The sequence below is a fragment of the Caretta caretta genome, chromosome 4 (assembly GCF_965140235.1).
Source record: "Caretta caretta isolate rCarCar2 chromosome 4, rCarCar1.hap1, whole genome shotgun sequence".
In the NCBI taxonomy this organism is placed as follows: Eukaryota; Metazoa; Chordata; order Testudines; family Cheloniidae; genus Caretta; species Caretta caretta.
This window is the reverse complement of record NC_134209.1, coordinates 51,784,429-51,803,527: the sequence shown is the minus strand read 5'-3', so window position 1 is coordinate 51,803,527 and position 19,099 is coordinate 51,784,429. Positions and strand designations below refer to the sequence as shown.

The window sequence follows — 19,099 nt, the reverse complement described above, 5'->3', positions numbered from 1 at the left end:
AGTCTTCCACAATGAAAACTACCATATGACCACAGATTTAATATAGACTAGCAGTCCATTGGAATAAGATTGTTACAAAGAATGCTTTAATTGATTTAGGCCTTGTCTAGTTAGGGGGAGATTTTTTTTTTTAAATCAAATGATCTGATCTGAAACATCATAGTACCTAGCACAGACACAGTTTAACACCTTTACAAATACACGAGCTGATCTTGCTGTAATCTAGATTCTTCCCTAGGATACACCGTGACCAGCTAACATTATTTTAAAGGTGTTTAAACTGTGTCTACACTAAGTGGTGTTTCAAATCAGGTTAGCTAACTTGATTTTATTTTTTTTAAATCACCCCTTTTCTCATACTGTAGACAAGGCCTTGTATGTAGGTAGAATTTTTAATGTTTTATCTGTGATGTCAGAATGATTACTGTGCTTTACTTTGAGAGAACATGAACCACTTTTAGGTCACACATTTAACTTTATGAACATGCTTAAGTACTTTCCTGAACCACACACCTGCCATCTCTACAGGTTTTCATTTCCTCCTCTGGGTGTGCAGGGAAAACTACCTTCCATCCCTCACCCCTGGGGAAGGTAACCAGAGGTGGTAGTCAGAGCTCTCTCCCCTTCCCTAAGCATCTGAGAGCAGTTTCTGGGGGGGGGGGGGGGGGGGAAGGAAAGAACAGCAGATACTATTTTTACAAAAGAGGTGCGTCGAAGAGGGAGCAGAAAGAACCCAGCTGTTCCAGGTCACTCTGTTCTCTCCTACAAAAAATGGCTAAGATGCCCCCTGAATCTCCAAGCCCAGGCCAGGAGAGAGAGAGGGGTTGAAGAACCCCTGGAGCCGACTCCCCTGTCCCACATGAGGGCTGTGTGTGTGTATGCATGCATGGGTGATAAATCCCTGGAACTGATCATTACGCTTCAGGGCTAGAGGTGCGTGTGGAGGATAGGTCGATCAACGGTTATTAGCCAAGATGGTCATGAATGCAACACCATGCTCTGGGTGTCCCTAAACCTCTGACTGCCAGGTGTTGGGACTGGACAACTAGGGATGGATCACTTGCTAATTGCCCTGCTCTGTTCATTCCCTCTGAAGCATCCAGCACTGGCGCCATATTCCCCCCCCCCCCCCAGCCCTGAAGGGCATTGACAGGATACTGGGCTAGATGGACCATTGGTCTGACTAACTACGGCCGTTCTTATGTTCCTAAGGAAAGAGCCACTGGAGTTCACCCTCGCCCCACATGAGGAAGTGGTAATGAAGAATCCCTGGAGCTTCCACCACAGCTGCAGCAGGAACAAAGGGGAGTGCAAGATGAAGAGGCTGATGTGAATTGTGGGGAGCATAGAATTAACCGTTTGCTGCTGAAATATGAAAAATTGATTTGGGGCTAGAAGCACACAAATTACTAGTGGGGGCTGATGGGGCCAGAATAAATTGATGTAAGGCTAGGAGATACATAATTAATTTATGGTGAGGTGCTAGAGATACAAAATTTGGGGCTAGAAGGGCATACAATTAATTAATTGGAGTTTGGGTAGAAACCCTATGTACCATCAAGAAATACTTATGCAAATGTGTTTATTTTTGTCATAAGATGTTGGCAGGTGTCAAACGGAGGCCTGAATGCACATAAGCCATAGGTTACTGGTTGCAGGCTATGGAACATTTTATTAACAGAGATTGCATAGTAGCATCCAGTGGGGCACCAGGGCTCAGAAGAGTGAAATGATAATCAAGTAACATGTACCGTCACAAATAATAATATAACATTTTCAATTAAAATGAAAATACTATTGTTTATAAAAAAAATGTTCCTTAATCAAATGTTTTAATTTGAGAAGTGTTATTTGAGGCAGATGTATGGAAAATGAACCTACCTTCTAAAACAAGGGTATTTGTGTGTGTAATTATTGCAGATAATTATTCAGGAAAGAAAACCTTAAGTCTGTAAAGCCCAGGTAAACTATTTGTGGTTCCTGTTGAGAATGGAAATACTAATTCTTAAACTAGAATTAACCTTAGGGCTTTGCTAATTTTTTTTTTTAAAGCATGTCATTAGTTAGCTTAGTCACAGCAAGAACTACATTGTCAAGCAATGCAGAATTAAAAAGAGACTCCAATATTATAGTAAGTAGATAAAGCAGGCATAGGTTTTTCAGCTAGGATTGAAAAAAAATCCCATAGCTTCTGACATACTTCTACATTCATGCCTAATCTCATTAACATCTTTCTGATTTCATTCTACAGCAACCTACTTCCTCTATATGGCCCTTGAAAGAATAATGTAATACTTGAAGTCCAGCGAAGTTTCACAAGATTTTTTTTCCCACTAGCAAAATGACAACTGCACAGATAACACTGAACATGAAGGGGTATTAAGTTCAGGAAGTAACCTAATTTAAATTGCAGGATTAGTGTGTTGAACATTCCCCATTGTAATGAATCTCAAGAAATGGGTTCTTATATTAAATTAGGACATTTTTCCTTTAAATTACCTTTCCTACAGAATCTATATAGTGCATTAAGAAGGTAGTTCAGTCCAACCTTAGAGCCCATTGGGATCAGACCTGAAATGAGAGTTAGAGAACTGAGAGAAAAGGTGGGTAAGGTATATCTTTTATTGGACCAACTTCTATTGGTGAGAGAGACAAGCTTTCAAGCTTGTCTCTCTCACCAAGAGATGTTGGCCCAATAAAAGATATTACCTCACCCATCTTTTCTTTCTAATATCCTGGGACCACCATGGCTGTAACTACACTGCAACTGGAGAACTGGAAAGAGCAGAACAATCTGTATCCTTTGTAGCTAAGTCCTTCTAACTTAAACTAACAGGCTCTTTAGATTAACTTGATTTCTTGTGATCCCTCCTGAAAATTGCTCCTTGAGATTGGAGGTATTTTAAATCTTATAATATAATCCAGCAATTCAATTATTCAGCTTCTATCACCATAGTATCTGAGCACCTGCAAAGCATCTAAAAATAAATCGCTTTCTTCCTAGCTTGTATGAGAAAGAACTTAATTACTTTATAGTTTGTGGGACTTCCTGTTTGTTTACGTGGGGGAGGTGGGGTAAGCGCATTTTGTGTGACAAATTTATCAAAGAAAAGCTAAATTGGAGATGTGAATTCTTTAACTGCTAAGAAAGTGGTTTGTTTTGTGGCCATTTTTATATTTTGTAGGAGTGAGTTGCATAGTATAAATCTAGCTCCTATAGAAGTGCTTTGCCCATACTCAGTAGGTTCCCCCTATTAGCTGACATTTTCATTGGTACACTGGAACACAGCTGGTCATGATCATGAAGGAACAATCTATGAAGTTCTTGAATGTCAGGATGTGACTATAAGGGGCATTTGTCCAATGTAGAACTTACAAATTCTGGTTAATGTTAGGAAATTGCTGAGCATGGACTGCTTCAGTAGATATGGAACCCATCATTTACTGACAGGGGCTTTAGAACGTTTCTGGATCAGGTACAATGGTCGGTCATTAGATCTTAAATGGCTGCCTAATCAGGTGGTAACACCTTGTAACAATGGGTAGGCTGAAGCTAGTTCCCCCACCCTCTCTGCAGAGAGAGGGAGTGGAAAATCCCCAGGAGGAGAACAAAGGATTCATAAGACATTGTTTGTAGGATACAAATTCAACAAACTCACACAGCAAGATGGAGGAAGCTTTACAAAGGAGAGAGGGACACACTTTCATGGCAGAGTTGTCCTGTCTATCTTGCCAAGGGCAAAAGAAAGCTAGCTGACACAGAGAGGGAGAGGGACTCCATAATTCTGAAGGAAAGCCATGAACTGCAGGTGGAGGATCCTGGACACCCCAGGGGACTCTGCCCAAGCTCAAAGAACTCTCCAGAGTGGGGAGGAAACAGACAGGGAAACCATACAGCTGTGTTTATTATTTTTTCTAGACCCGTGTATCTCTTGCATTAAGTAAAGCATAATGGTGTTTGAAATCCTGTGCAAAGCCTGCCTGTGTATCTGTTCACTTCCAGTCACATAGCCCTCAAGAGTTGACATGGAAACCCACAGCACCCAGACACCCGGAGTTTTGGAAGGGGTGTCCTTAAGCTATAGGGGAATCAGAGGTCAGCACTAGTCCCTGGGGGGTCTCAGCTCTCAGAAGAGGGTGCTAGACAGAGGACCTATACCTCAACAGTGTGCCTAGATTCCCCAACCAAGGGCAGCATTTGGACTCTGTTTGGATTCAGGAGGGTTAAAAAGCAGGCCCAAATGCAACAGCCTGGTGAGCATCCAATCATAGGGAACTCTACCAGGGCTTTGTGTCTGTGTGTATGATGTAGGACATAGACCCTGAACTGGAATTTGAACTCAATGGGAACTGGCTTGTCTTGGTAATAGATGAGTTGCTGTGTTTTGCATCAGCTGGATTTTTTTTTTCCAGAGTGCATGTCTTAATTCCTAATTCCTTAATAACAATGTGTTGAAATATTCAAGTCCAGAGGATGCATAGAACATCATGGCCTGATGTTAGGCCTGGGTTAGGATGAAGCACAATCATCTGGCCAGTTGCAAACGGGAATGGATCTTTTTGACTATGATTGCTATTTGAGCATCTAATAGAAAGGACTCCAAAAGCACACTATGGTTGTGGACTGACAATCAAGAGCAAACATTACAGAGGAGGCAAGTTCTTTGAAGTTCTTCCTTCTTTATATCAGTATATTAGTTTTGCCTGGGATCAGCTTTAACCAGCTACTCTTCATCCAGCAGCTGATTTGGGCGTAAGCAATAAGAGAGCTGGGGGATGGTGTTATTATGAGTGACATAAAGCAGACATAAAACTCACTGTCGTGCTCCTTCAGTCAGTGTTGTCTTATCAGTTTCCCCAATAGCTATACATACACATTGCAAATCTGGCAGGGGGACCGTGACATGTGGAGCTCCACAGAGGTGAGAGGTTTGGAGGTGGAGAACCGTTGTCCATAATGCCCCTCGCAGTTTAATTGCAAAGGGACCTGAGCTATTTCAGGGCATTTCCATTCACCCCTGCAGTTTATTTGATGATCAATAGTATCAAATGCCAAGGAGAGGTCACGCAGGACAAGTATGAATATAATTTCTTTGTCTTCAGACAGGAGGAGTCATCAACCACAGTAAGAAGTGCTATCTTGGTGCTGTGCCCTGACCTGAAGCCTGAATGAGAGGAGCCAGTGTACTTGCAGCTCCCAGGTGGTACAGGAGACTCTTTTTGCTGGTTTCTCAGATTGCTTGACTGGGTGGGGGGTGGGGGGGGAAAGCTTCCACCACCTTCAGCTCATGCAACACCTCCTACCCGTTCTCTACTTGGAAGACCTATTCGCCAGCCACTACCCTCTTGACTCTCCCAAGATTTCTGCAGATATCTCTGTTCTTGTTACACAACATCTAAATTTGCACTCAGAGTGGGGTAGTATGATTTTTAAACCTATTTAAGAACAATTATTTTAACTATTGCATTAATAAATGAGAATTTTATAAAATTATTTGGGTCACAGAGAAATAATTCCTCCAAAATGTTTTAATTCTTCTATTATCAGTTCTTATACAAGGAATTCACATTATATAAAAATCAGGCTACACAACATTTCTGTCACGTCAGTCTTATTGAAGACCTGGAGCATTGTGCAAGTTGACAAGAAAAGACTTGATGCGTTTGACAGCAGGTGTTCAGGAAGAATGTGCAATATCGAGTGGCAGTATTTTGTGAAGAGCAGTGAACAGGGCAGGAACATTTTACATGGTTATTAACAAAATGTAATAATAAAAGCAAGGAAACAGACGGTTTGATCTCCCAGCGAGATGCAACACAACTCAAACAGAGACAATGTTTATTTCAAAATAGTCAGCAGAGAAAACAATAAAAGGATGGAGCAGAAAAACACCTAAGAAAACCTACATATAACTTATCCCTCACAGTCAACTGGGAAATGCCATCCATTGCTCTTAGATACCTGTTAGTACAACAGAGACATATCAGTATTTTTAGACATTTTTTTCTTCAGCACTGTTTTGAGTTGTACTCTCCACCAATGCATTATGTCAGTAGAGTACAATCCTTCTACATAACTCACAGTACAGCCTGAAGTGAGACTCTCTTTTTGTAGCAATAAGGAATAAAATACTCAATATCGTTGGCTTAATAGATCTTCAATCCCTTTTCAGCATTCTGTATCCATGTTTACCATACTGTATCAAAACCCAATGTTATTCTATTATTCCATTAAGCAGGAGAACAGACTCATCTTTACATAAAGCAGGGATAAACTAAAATATTGGAAACTGTCTTTTCAAGAAACAAGATTTCCTCCTATATACTATGTTGCCAGCGGGATAAACAGAGCACTGTTGAGCTCCCTTGGTTTTACTGCAAATTAGAGTCACATCCAGCAACTTTTGTGAACTAGAACAGAAGTGTAGGTGACAAATAAATGTGAATCGTAATGGGGATTGCCAAAATTGCTTGAAGAAAGTAAAACTGTCCTGAACGTCTTTGTGCAAAACAGAAATCAAACTTGAAACTGTTCTGAGAAGAGTACTACACTATTTAAATGAGCTTGTATCCCTCAGTTTTTCCTGGTTGAAGTCAGAGATAGAAACAGGACTGAAATATCATGAGAAAGGCCAAAATATTTCCTGACCAGCCAAAACTGGAAAATACAGGAATACTGTAGACTTTTTAATTAGCTATGAAAGAAGGGCATCCAGTTGAGGGATTGCATCACAGCTGTCCATTTTATCCTCTTGATGAGTACAGTTCTATACTGTATATGATTCTTAAGCATCCAGGTCCTATTGTGTGTTGATGAGTCCCAAGTTCTGTACTGTATATGATTCTTAAGCATCCAGGTCCTATTGTGTGTTCCCTGTACACCCAAAACTCCCACTGAAGTAACTGGGAAGCTAATAAATGAAGCCCTATTATCTTTTGGGGATAGGTAAACATCCTACAAGTTATGGGCATGATGCAGGAATTACTGGGAGAAATTCCATGGTCTGCATGGGGCAGGTAGTCAGACCTAGTGAACACAATGGTCTCTCTGGCCTTAACATCTATGGGCAGCCATGTTACAGATGAATAAACAGATGAAGAGATTCAGGGCTGGTCTGAAAGGATCAATGGAAAGGGATCAATCTAAGCTACGCAACTTCAGCTGCGTGAATAACGTAGCTGAAGTCGACGTACTTAGATCCACCTACAACAGTCTCTTCACTGTGGTGTGTCAATGGGAGACACTCGCTCGTCAATTCCCCTTGCACTTCTCATTGAGGTGGAGTTACCGGAGTTGATGCTAGAGTGATTGGCGGTCAATTTACCGTGTCTATACGAGACATGATAAATCGACGGATCGATCGCTGCCTGTTGATCCGGCCGGTAGTGTAGACAATCCCTAAGCCTCAACACCACAGGAGGAGCTCACAATCACTACTTCTCCCCTGTTCTCATCTTACTTTGAGGAGGAATAAGTCACTTTGCCATTTTTCAGGGTACAGCTCACACTCTCTCCCCTGTGCCTGGCCAAGGTTGCTGCCCAGTGTATGGAGGGGAGCAGACTCGTAGTTCTGGCCACTCCCTTCATCTTGGTTTGTGATGGAAGTTTCAGATATGCAGCCCTAGTTCAGCCACACTCAGAGCAGGAGGTGAGGGTGTCTTTACTTCCCACTACTTTCCTGCATATAGCCATATACGGTCTATATCTAGGGACAACCTAGCCCTTTGTGACTTGCTAGGGTGCACAGTCAGCTTTTGATAGAGAACAGGATCCTGACTCCTAGTCTTCTGCTTTAATTGATAGATAGCACTTCCTCCTTGACTTCTAGTAAAATGATTTTCAGTAAAATTAAAATTAATAAAAAAAACCCCACAAATCTATCAGCTAACAAACAACTTAACACGCTTTCTTTGGTGCCTGTTTACAAAAGCAACTCCTTGGTACTCCTAACTAAGAAGTGCTAAACCTCAGGAATGTTAGTTACTCCCCCCCTCCTTTTGGGGTGGGGGTTTTAATAAAAGAACCCCTTTAGAAAAGATAACAATTATGTGTAATGGAACCTGGAACCAGACTCTCTTGGCAATTAATCACCCAGGAGCCGTTGCCATCCTGCAGGCTGTTTCTGACAGATTCTGAGTGCTTTACAGGAATCACTGGGATAAGATGTGCCTGGGCTGGCTTCTCACAGGGGCTGCTCATGTATAAAGGGCGCTTTGGTTTTCTTTTGTTTTTTAAGTTTTATATATCCCGACAGAGATTGACACAGACACAGACACACACACACACACACGTATGTGTGTGTGTGTGTCTCATAAAATTCTCTTTACATACATGGAACAAATGCAGAACTCATTTATTGACCCAGAGGTGAAAAAAGCCTTTTCCTCCTCTCAGCAAAGTAGAGCTATCCATCACTTAACAGAGATACTTCCTGTTTTCAAGCAGTTGGGAAGGCATGACTTCCAACCCAAATACTTGGCTTGGCAAGCGACTGCTATGTTGATAGATGCTTTTATAACCACTTCATTCCACCTGAAGTTTCGGTATAAAAGGAGGGAGGGTTCTCCCCCCTTCTGAGGGAGTAAAAAAGAGAGGGAGAGGGAAGAGAAGGAAAAGGAAGGAAAATACCGCAGCTCAACAGCTGGATGACAGAGGTTAGCATAGCTCTGACAGATGTTACTGTATAACCTCAAAATGACATGTTAGAGAGGAAAAAAAAAAAAAACCGTTCCTTGTAGGAAAAGAAAGAGAATATTGAACTCCAGCCAAAATATTGCAAGTCTCTTCAAAAGCTTTTGAAAGCTATAACAAAAATCTACCACATAATACAGTATTTTTCATACATATCCTATGCTTTTGCATTACCATTGCCTCAAATGATTCAATTACCAGCACTGGATAAGATTCTTTTCAGAAAAGCAGTCATCCTCAAATGACAAAGTACATAGCAGGTCAGTTATGACTATGCCTGCTTAATAACACCTTTCCAAGAAGCTCTGCTAACTAAATGTGCTTCGAAGCTCTTCTCAAGATCTAACTATTTTAGGGCATGACAAACAGCAGTGAAAATGTTTTTCGTGAAAGGAAGACATATTAGAAAACCCACATGATATGTTTTATATAACTTTTAGTTGTATCAATTTCTGTATTGCTTATACATAGTTACTTCTGTGAGTATCCTATAACAAAAATCCTGCAGAGCTTATCTGGCCTGTGACCAAACTTTACAGATCTGGCTATCAAATCACAGCTACATGAAATGTTCATAGAACACAACAGACATGTGCAACAAGCTATTTCTGAGGAGGATGAAGAAGGGTAAAGAGGACTGGTTTCTAGAAGCAGTTTAAAATTAAATCAATAAGTCTCAGTTATACTGGCCAAAACTCAATAAAAGTGAATCTGATCTCTTTTCTTAATCAAGGGATCTGAAAGAACATTATAAAGCAAAGAATTAGATACTGTTAGTGGAGTGACTGCAGGCTAATGGAACATGGAGAGAACAAGCCCACAGCCTGGGCAATTAAATCTATTTATAATGGAAGAGGAGGGCTGATCAGGACACCAAGGTGATCCCTTCCTCTTTTCAAAGAAAAGTCATGGAACTTTTATCTTCTAATTGTACAGGTACCAGAAATAGGAAAACCTTGATTTAATCTCTCATCTTCTAAAGGTGCAACCTCTCCCCAGAATCAGTACAAATGGGAGTAATCACAAGACATGGTGTAGGCTTTTAACCCATTATTTCTTGGCCCATACGTACAAAGAGTTCAAATGAACCCACTCTCACAGATGACACTTTTCACCTGACCATCTAGCTAGTATTATTCTAACATAAGAAAAAAGGGTGGTGGTGGGGGGGAAAGAATAAAAAGGAATGGTAGAAAGGAAACCCTTTATTATCTACAAAAGATTGTGCTTTCTTTAGAGCATTATTTGTTGTAGAAGTGGAAGTCATGCTACACATGCTTTTGAACATGGCCATACAGTTAAGGAGCCTTGTTTTCGCCAGTGTGTCTGCCTTCCGGCCTTCAAGGAAAGAATATTCAAGGAAAGAAAGAGTCAGACTTGTTGATGAGGACGTCCATTGACATAAGCATGCAGGTGACATGGTGCCAAAGACTGAAAATGTGTGGTTAGTACAAAGAAGTGCAAGCTCAGCCATAAAATCCCAGATAGTTACATGCCAGGATATTAATATACTCAAGACATAGCCTAATTAAGAACAGTGGTGGACTGGCTAAGTCACGCACTAAGATGCTATGCTACAAGAACAGGCCAAGGCTGACATCCCTCTCACTACTGTAGGCAGGAAATCGCTGATTTCCTTCATCTAGCTGCAGGAAGACTACCTAGTGGTTTCTTCCCTAATACAGGCTGAAACTCACTTTAAGAGCTGGTCCTAGGGGCTTCTGGGTGCTGCTGAGTGCAGGTAAGTTATAATGCCTGGGTTGTGGCTGCTGGGTGCAAGTAAATGGTTCTGCTTGGACTCTTGGATTCAAATGTATCCTTGTTAGCTGCTGGTCCAGGAGCAGTGCTTGTGAGCATTTTACAGGTCTGACAAAATGTTACTAGACCCTAGTAAGGCATGAAATATTGGACCTTTAAAAAAAAAAAAGAAAAAAAAAAGGAACCACCAGAATTGGAATCCTTCCTGTGCCATTATATATCACTTAGGGTTTGAACAAGGCTCTGCCATCCTATCTATCTGGGCTGCTCTTTGCATGTCCTCCATGTTGCTAAGTCCCACAAGTTTTCCCTTTCTAAATATTGTTTGATGGAAAGATCCTTTCAGTCAGTCCCTTTTACATGTCCCTACAGCTATCTAATGGCATGCTTGCCAGAGCATGCCATTAGACAGCTGTAGGGACATGTAAAGGGACTGGTTTCATTCTTAACACATCCCAGAAATTTCCATCTTCCATCTCCATTCTGGTTTCATTCTTAACACATCCCAGAAATTTCCATCTTCTTTTCTGGAGAACTTTGGAGATAAAGAGTTGTTGAAATCTCTGACAAATCTCAGCATTTGTTATAAATTGATTCAATTTAATATTTAAGATTTTCCTGAGGCATTTGCTTTTGAAGGCACTTAGATGTCTGTTTATAACTTTGGTAGACTTCCAAGTTCACATCTATATATTAAGGTGGAAATTATATTTGAGTTGAAGATTCATAGTTTGGACATTAAGCTGGTGAATGCAGATGCCACCTTGCTAATTTGTGACATTATTTCCTTTGAGGTATCCCCATTGGCTTGCATGTTACAGCCAATATATGTGAACTGACTTACCTCTTTTATTCTTTTGCTTTCTAACATAATTCTGAGTTGGGAATTCCTGGGGTTCTTCATAGAACCTTCTTGATTTTTTCATAACTGAGTCTTTTTTGGCTGGACAGTCTTTTGGTCTTCGCTTTCATGTTAGTTGAGCTGTCTCTGAGAAGAGCTACATCAACAGCAAAATCTAAACATTCTAGCCTGTGTTTAAACCATGTGCTGTCTGTGTTGTCTTTCCACACTATTCACATAATAAAGTCAATGGCAGCACCAACCAGGAAAAGTGAGAATGCACCCCTGTTTGACACCAGTGTCTATGTTAAACCATTCCCTCAAGTCTGCATTTACTTACCTGTGCATGCTGCACCTTAATATAAAGCATTGATGTTGGTAATTATTTTTGTTGGCATATCATAACACTTCAAGATGTTCCAGAGTGAAGTGCGATGGAGGCTGTCAAATGCTTTCTTACGAAGTTTATGGTAAGTGGGTTTTGCCATTCAACGCCCTCTTCAATGATTATTTTTAGGATTCAAATCTGGTCAACATATGATCTTCTGTGTCAAAATCCAGCCTGCTCTTCCCTTAGCTTTGCCTCAACTATTTCTTTTATCCTGCTTAAGATAATACTACAGAAGACTATCACTGAAAGGAGTGTAACACCTTGTCAGTTACTGCAGTTGCTTCAATAACTTTTCTTTTGTATTTTGACCATAATGACTTTTCCCCATTGCTCTGGAGGCTTTTTCTGGTCCCACATTTTGTTGAAAAGTTAGGTGATTTTACTACTGCATGCATCCGATGAAGTGAGCTGTAGCTCACGAAAGCTTATGCTCAAATAAATTTGTTAGTCTCTAAGGTGCCACAAGTACTCCTTTTCTTTTTGCAGATACAGACTAATATGGCTGCTACTCTGAAACCTGTGATTTTACTAATGGTCTTCTCATCACAAGCTTTCAACATTTCCCCCATGCATTGGTCTTCACCTGCAGCTCTCCCAGGTTTTCACTTTTTATTGCGTCTTTCGCTTTTTTGACTGTGCTTTGAGATATTATGATGTCTAGTTCTGGGTGTTTATTTATTAAAAGTCAACAGTTTGTTTGTGGGTTTGGTCTGTTTACCGCCTTGTGAAGGGTGGGTGCCCCTTGAATGTCCAACCGCACCATGGTTTGGATTGAGTCCTTCTCTAACACTCACAGAGTCCTTCCCCTGCTCAGGGTATACAAGAGTCTCTCTCTCTCAAAAACAAGAGTTCCTTTCCCCCTTGCTGAGGGGAGGGAGAAACAAAGTAAAGAAAGGAAAAAGAAAGGAAAAGTGCTCGGACTTCAGCAGTCTACCTGCCATCACCTCTCTGGGCCCTGGCTTGTCTGTAGGCTTTTTATTGTCCTGATCAGGTTAGACTCCTTCTTTACACCACCACAACTGCCCTTTTGGTAACACCTGGACTGTACCTGGTCCAAGCAGTTTTAGGGGTAGCTGGAGCAGCCACTGTCTACCTCTGTTATCTATCTATCGCTGAAATCAGCTATTTCTGAGGCACAGCAGTCTTCCCTAGTTACTGCCCCTTCTTGTGGCAGGCTTCTTTAAAGCTTCTTCCCTCCAGGCAGAGTAAGTATTGCAGGTGCATCTAGTTAGTGCTGGCCAAGCCCAAAAAAGCTTGTTAACTTCCTCCTTAATAGGGTAAGGGTATGGCCCTCACACGATTCTTGAAAGAGCTCTATCACCCTTTTTGTTTTCTTTCTGTTGTTAAGGTCTTGTTTATCCTTAACAGGCCCTCCAGCTGGTGTAAGCTTGTGAAGTTCATGAAGTGTTTTATTATTACTTCTTTCAGCAGTTGCTTCAGCTTCTTTGGTGATGTTGTCCATGTATTTCCTCTTGCCTCTTCTTGCACCACTTTTTAGAGCTTTGTCCTTCATTTTATATTTGATTTTTATTTCTTTTTTCTTGAAGGTGTTTTTGAGGAGTTCACATTTGCTTTGGCTCTTCTTTCAACTGTGTGGTGTGTTCTCACTTACCCAGACTTTATGTATGCTCTCCTGGAAATGAACTACAGTTATTGCAATATCCATGACACTATCACATAAAAAGGACCATAACATGTCAATGATGATGTCTTGTGGTGGATCTGTCTTGTAAGCACCTGAAATCTGTTCTTCAGTTCAATTTGAACTGCTGCTGCAATATCTCTTCTGTTAGCCTTTTGCTGTCAATTTTCTTAGTGCTTTTTTGCGGGGTGTGGTGGGGTTGGCGGTGGGGGGTGTTGGGTTGTTTTTCTTAAATTTGATCTTTAGTGTAGCCACAGAAAAACTGGTGTCGCTTTATATTTTTTAAACATGTATTGTTATTGAATGCTAATTATGTAAAACTTCAATAGTTTCAAAACCAAAGAGATGTTAATATAATCATTTATATGGAACCTTCTCCAAGCTAAGTCTGAGAGACTATTTATGTCCTATTCTGCTATTCATGTCACAAACAAACAGTTTCCAATTCCCAGTTCACAAAGAGCTACAATGGATCTGTTAAATGTAGAAAACACAAAACTTCATCATCTTCTCCCCCAACCCATGCCCAGTGTTTTTCCAACTTAATCTCACTAGGGAGTTGCTGCTCCTTTGAAAAGTGGATGCAGGAAATACTTACAATGTCCACAGAAGCATGGGTCTTAAACAGCTTCTCAGATTTCAGCTAGATATTATCCTGAAAAGGTATTAAGTGACTAGCCTGGGAGGCACTATGCACTAGTAGATATACCATGGGTTCTAATACTTGGTCTAACAGGGACTTGCTGAATAGTTTTGAACAAGTGGCTCAACTTTTCTGTGCCTGTTACTCCAGCTGTAAAATGGAGTTCTTACCTTTCTACGGAAATGTTGTAAAAAAGGCTGCGGCAGGGGCTCCGCAGCTGTCAGCCGCTGAAGTGGGGGCTGGAATCCCTCCCCTCTGCAGGCGTGGCTCAGGCTCTCAGTCCCCCCTCCCATCCTGCACGGGGCTCAGGCTTCAGTCCTCCACCTGTCAGGCCCCTTCCCCATTATTTTTAGTAAAAGTCACAGACAGGTTGCAAGCTTCCGTTAATATTTGTTTATTGCCCACAACCTGTCCGTGACTTCTACTAAAAGTAACTGTGACAAAACCTTAACCTTACCCATTAGACACATTCAGGGTCCAGCAGATATACTCTCATCACCCCAGACTACTTTGATAGTTAAAATCGGAGTTTGAATATTCTTTTTGGCAACAGAAAAACTTCTTCTCTGTAGCAATGATACCTGAACTCAGCGATGAGAGTTTCTGGCAGGGTGTCAAAGAACTCAGCACCTTTCATGATGTGTTCCAGAATCCAGAACCGATGGAGGCCTGGTGACTGCTCTACATACTTCCTTGAAGGATTCTGTGGAGATGTACCAACTGTCTAGATAAGAGTTCACACATATCCAGTCCTGATAAAAGGCTGCTGCAATTACAAGTGTAATCTTTGTGAAGGTACTCTGTGTGGATGCTAGACCAAGTAAAAGTGTCTAGCGATAGCAAGGTAAGTGAGAGCCATGAATCTGAAGGAACGATCAGAATATGCAAGTCACCTTTACCAATAGCAACTACCACTGACCACATCACATACTGAGTGAGCCATCTTTGTTTCAGTTAAGCCTTGGAGCCCCAGATTTTTAAATAACTACAAAATACCTTGAATAAACCTCCTCATCCTCAACTGATCCACTGGAACTGAAATAATAGCCTGGATGTCCACTAGATGGAGTGCGAACAGGACATTATGTTTCTTGAGGAGGCTGACATGGAAGGGAAAAGAAAGTATCAGATGAGATAGTGAGAGAGAAAGATTCTATGACCACGAAAAGGATCCAGGCATCTGAGGTAATCTCTAGCTTGGTCTGGGAATACTGAGATCCTCCACAAGACACCTGACTCAAATGAAGAAAATGAACAATCTTCCTAACTGACAGGGTGGTTAAGCACAGGAACAAATTAGCTAGGGAGATTTTTGAATCTCCATCACTGGAGGTTTTTAAGAATAGGTTAGCCAAACACCTGTCAGGGATGGTCTAGATAATACTTAGTCCTGCCTCAGTGCAGGGGACTGGACTAGATAACCTGTTGAGGTCCCTTCCAGCCCTACATTTCTGATTCTTTTATTGAGTTTTCTGTGGCTTTGAAAAGATTTGGCTTTTGCTTCTGACATATGAAAAGAACAAGCAATGTACTGTTGGAACTTAGGCTGGTAAAGACAGTATTTTACAAGACTTCCAGGCAATGAGATGAATTCAGCTGTGGAACAGTTTTCTAGATTAAGTGGCAGAAACCCCCATTGCTTAAAAACTGAAAACTAAACTGGACAACACACTAGAAATTGTACTTTAGGGAACATTTCTGCATATGCAGAGTGACTGATTAGAAGACCTAAAGCAATTAAGAAGTCAACGTTTTCCAACAGTTACCATGAAAAGATATCTAAAATTTTACAAATTTTTTCTACAGTAAATCCAGGAAATATCCACTGTTTCATATTACTCTATGACTTTATAAAGGAAATTATTATAGATTTTTTCCTGCCTCTAATTTACATGATCATGTATATTGATAGTGAATAGATTGATAGTGAATAGAAAGATTCTTTAAAAAAAGAGAAGTTCCCATAAAAAGGGAACAACTAAAATATATTTGGATACGTTATAGCCCAAACAGTGTTCTGGATTAATGTCAGATTTTAAGGAATTTCTACTTAAAATAAGTCAAAAATCAGTTTTGATTATTACCCTTCAAGCTTCCACTGCATACATACTCTACTTAAGTATCAGTCTGTATGCTTTCCAAGTCAAAGCTTTGGGAAAAACTCGTATACAAAACACAGGTTTCAGCACACAGCCTTTAAATATTTAATTCTGAAAATCAAATTACAAAATGACCATTATCCTAGCAAAAAAAAAGAAACAGAATTCATCTAACCCACAGATGGGTACTAGGATAAGTGCGAAAGAAATCCTCTGCAGTAATATTCTCCTGCATCTGCAATACGAACATCTCAGATTTTGATATTCATTCCCAGCAGATCTGCACATAATTAAGTATAAACAGTATTAGTGTGTCACAATTCAGATTGTTTCAGATTTTCTGGAAGATTTATTATTCAACTTGACAGCCACTGGACACTCTGAGGGCTCAGAAGTTCCTGAGATACAGAAACTCAGAACTGATATCCCCCCAGTCATACTTTTTTCTTCCCTGAGCATAGGAAATACATTCTGTAAACTCTCCAAGTCCCTGCACACAACACATAGCCTTCTCCTGTCTCACAGTACTTAATATTTCATTTTATAAGTGGAAGTCTGATATCAATTCGATTTAATTCCAAGGCTGAAGAAACTGATGAAGGCCTACTCAGCTACAGCTGTGCCTAATTATTGGGTTCTGTCTTGTGAGTAATTCTGGACCTGGCCCACTGCCTAGGATTCATGTTAACTGAACAGGGGATATTTATATGTTCAAGCATATGGAGCTCCACAGTGTACTCTAGAACACTAGTCTTGATCGGTTTTTAAATTGCTCAGATTTAATCGTTAAGCACCCGCTGAAGCTCTAAGAAAATTCTCTCTCTAGCTCAGCTAGAAACCATTCCATTGCTAGGTGAGATATTTGGGGTGGATATAGGATGCATAATTATACACAGAGAATTACACTTGCGCCCCCCCCCCCCCACATCTGCAGCTGTGGATTGCTATTTCCCTCTTTTTTTTTCCTTTGCGAACGCTCTTCTCAGTTTCATACCCATAAATATATTCAACCAGACTGAATGGAAACAATCCACATTCCAGTCTTTCATCCTTCCCTGAAAGAGACAGAGAAATCATTGGGAAAAGAAGGATATTTAGATTATTTACCGGACTGTACATTTATTGAGCCCCTATCACAGCTGAGACAAAGATGGTGCAACACTCAGGGCCAGTTCTGCATAGATATTGTGGTGGACACTATAACTTTAAATGTAAATAAAATACGTGTACATCTGATAAAAATCTGTGTTGTAAACAATGTAATGCAGCTATCCAGAAAATGCAAAAGGCATAATTGTAAATTCAAAGTAACATGCAGTATAAAAAAAAAAATAGTTATTACACTTTGCACCATCTAATGATCTCAGAGCACTTCACAAATAGCAATTCAGTCCCTGTGAGGTAGGTAAATATTTTTTATAGAACAGGGGTTCTGTACAGGAAGATGTCCTAGAAATTTAGTGCCCTGCAGAATTTAAATCATGGATGATTTAAGGCTCTAATACCGCTGTGTTGTGTCCTTGGGCAGACTTCAATGGCTGTAGATTGGCACAGCCTATGCTTGTGCACAGTGCATGGAAGGTTCAGGGCCTAAGCTTGGAATGGGAATTTTAACTCCATAGTTTAACATCTTTTTTTGTGTTTATGCATTTAACACGTTCCTTTAGGTGAAGTATGGCAATAGGACTTATACATCATAGATTTAACAAAAAAAGTTTACTGAGCAGAGTAACAGAATGGCTAGTAGCTGAGTGATAAAGACTTTTCCATTAGATTAAATTATTTGTTTAGTCATGGATCTGGGCAATGTGTGTGATGTTTCACTTACAAAGAGGGTCATTTTCATTTAAATCATATATTGGATATAGATAACAACCCCTGAAAAACTGATTTTTCAAGGTTTCCATAGTGAATTAAAATGAAAATAATTTTAATTTGAACTAAGACCATGGCAATATACTGTATAGCTCTCTCAGTTCTAAAATGAGATTTGGTCCTCCTTTTACGCGTTCATCTCTCCTAGATCCAGTCTCCAAATACTTTGCAAACCATGCATACTTTAAAGAAAACTTGATTTGAGTTAATGATACTTGTTAATTTTACATTATACCAACACGATTATTGACATTGAACTACAAAGAGCAATGTTCTACTCGAAGTGCGTAAAGGTAGAAGATTCTGACCATATATCAAAATCTCCCTTACAAAGTAAAATTGTAAGAAGAGACATCTTTTTCTCTCTCTCTCTAATAATCACAACAAGTCTTTTATCAACATTTGTTTAAAGGAATACACAACTGACTCTCTCTGAAATAAATCCATGATATGGCCACACCTTGAATGCTGCATGCAGTTCCGGTTGATCCATCTAAAAAAAGATATATTAGAATTGGCAAAGGTACAGAGAAGGATAACAAAAATTATTAGGAGTATGGAACAACTTCCATAAGAGGAAGGATTAAAAAGACTGACAGGTCTGCTTAGAAAAGAGATGACTACGGGGGGGATATGACAGAAGTCTATAAAATCATGAATGGTGTTGAGAAAGTCAACAGGGAACTGTTATTTATCCCTCAGCATAACACAAGAAACAGGAGTCACCCAATGCAATTAATAGGCAGCAGGTTTAAAACAAACATGAGAAAGTACTTCTTCACATGATGCAGAGTCAACCTGTTGAACTAATTGTCAGGGAATGTTGTGGAAGCTAAAAGTGTAACTGGGTTCAAAAAAGAATTAGATAAGTTCATGGAGAATAGATCCATCAAGGCCTATTAGCCAAGAAGGTGAGGGATGGAACCCCATGGTCTGGGTGTCCCTAAACCTCTGACAGCCAGAATGTGGAACTGGACAACAGGGGACAGATCACTTTATAAATGCCCTGTTCTGTGATTTCCTCTGAAGTGTCTGGCCCTGGCCACTGCCAGAAGACAGGATACTGGGCTAGATGGATCATTTAAGGCTTTTGATACGGTCTCGCATGACCTTCTCATAAACAAACTAGGGAAATACTACCTAGATGGAGCTACTATA

At 40.3% G+C, this 19,099-nt stretch overlaps 1 protein-coding gene across 3 annotated transcripts in view; it reads right to left on the bottom strand.

Moving 5' to 3' along the window:
* AFG2A (AAA ATPase AFG2A) overlaps positions 1 to 19,099 on the bottom strand; it is a 318,280-nt gene that overhangs the window by 67,220 nt on the left and 231,961 nt on the right. The window lies entirely within an intron of this gene.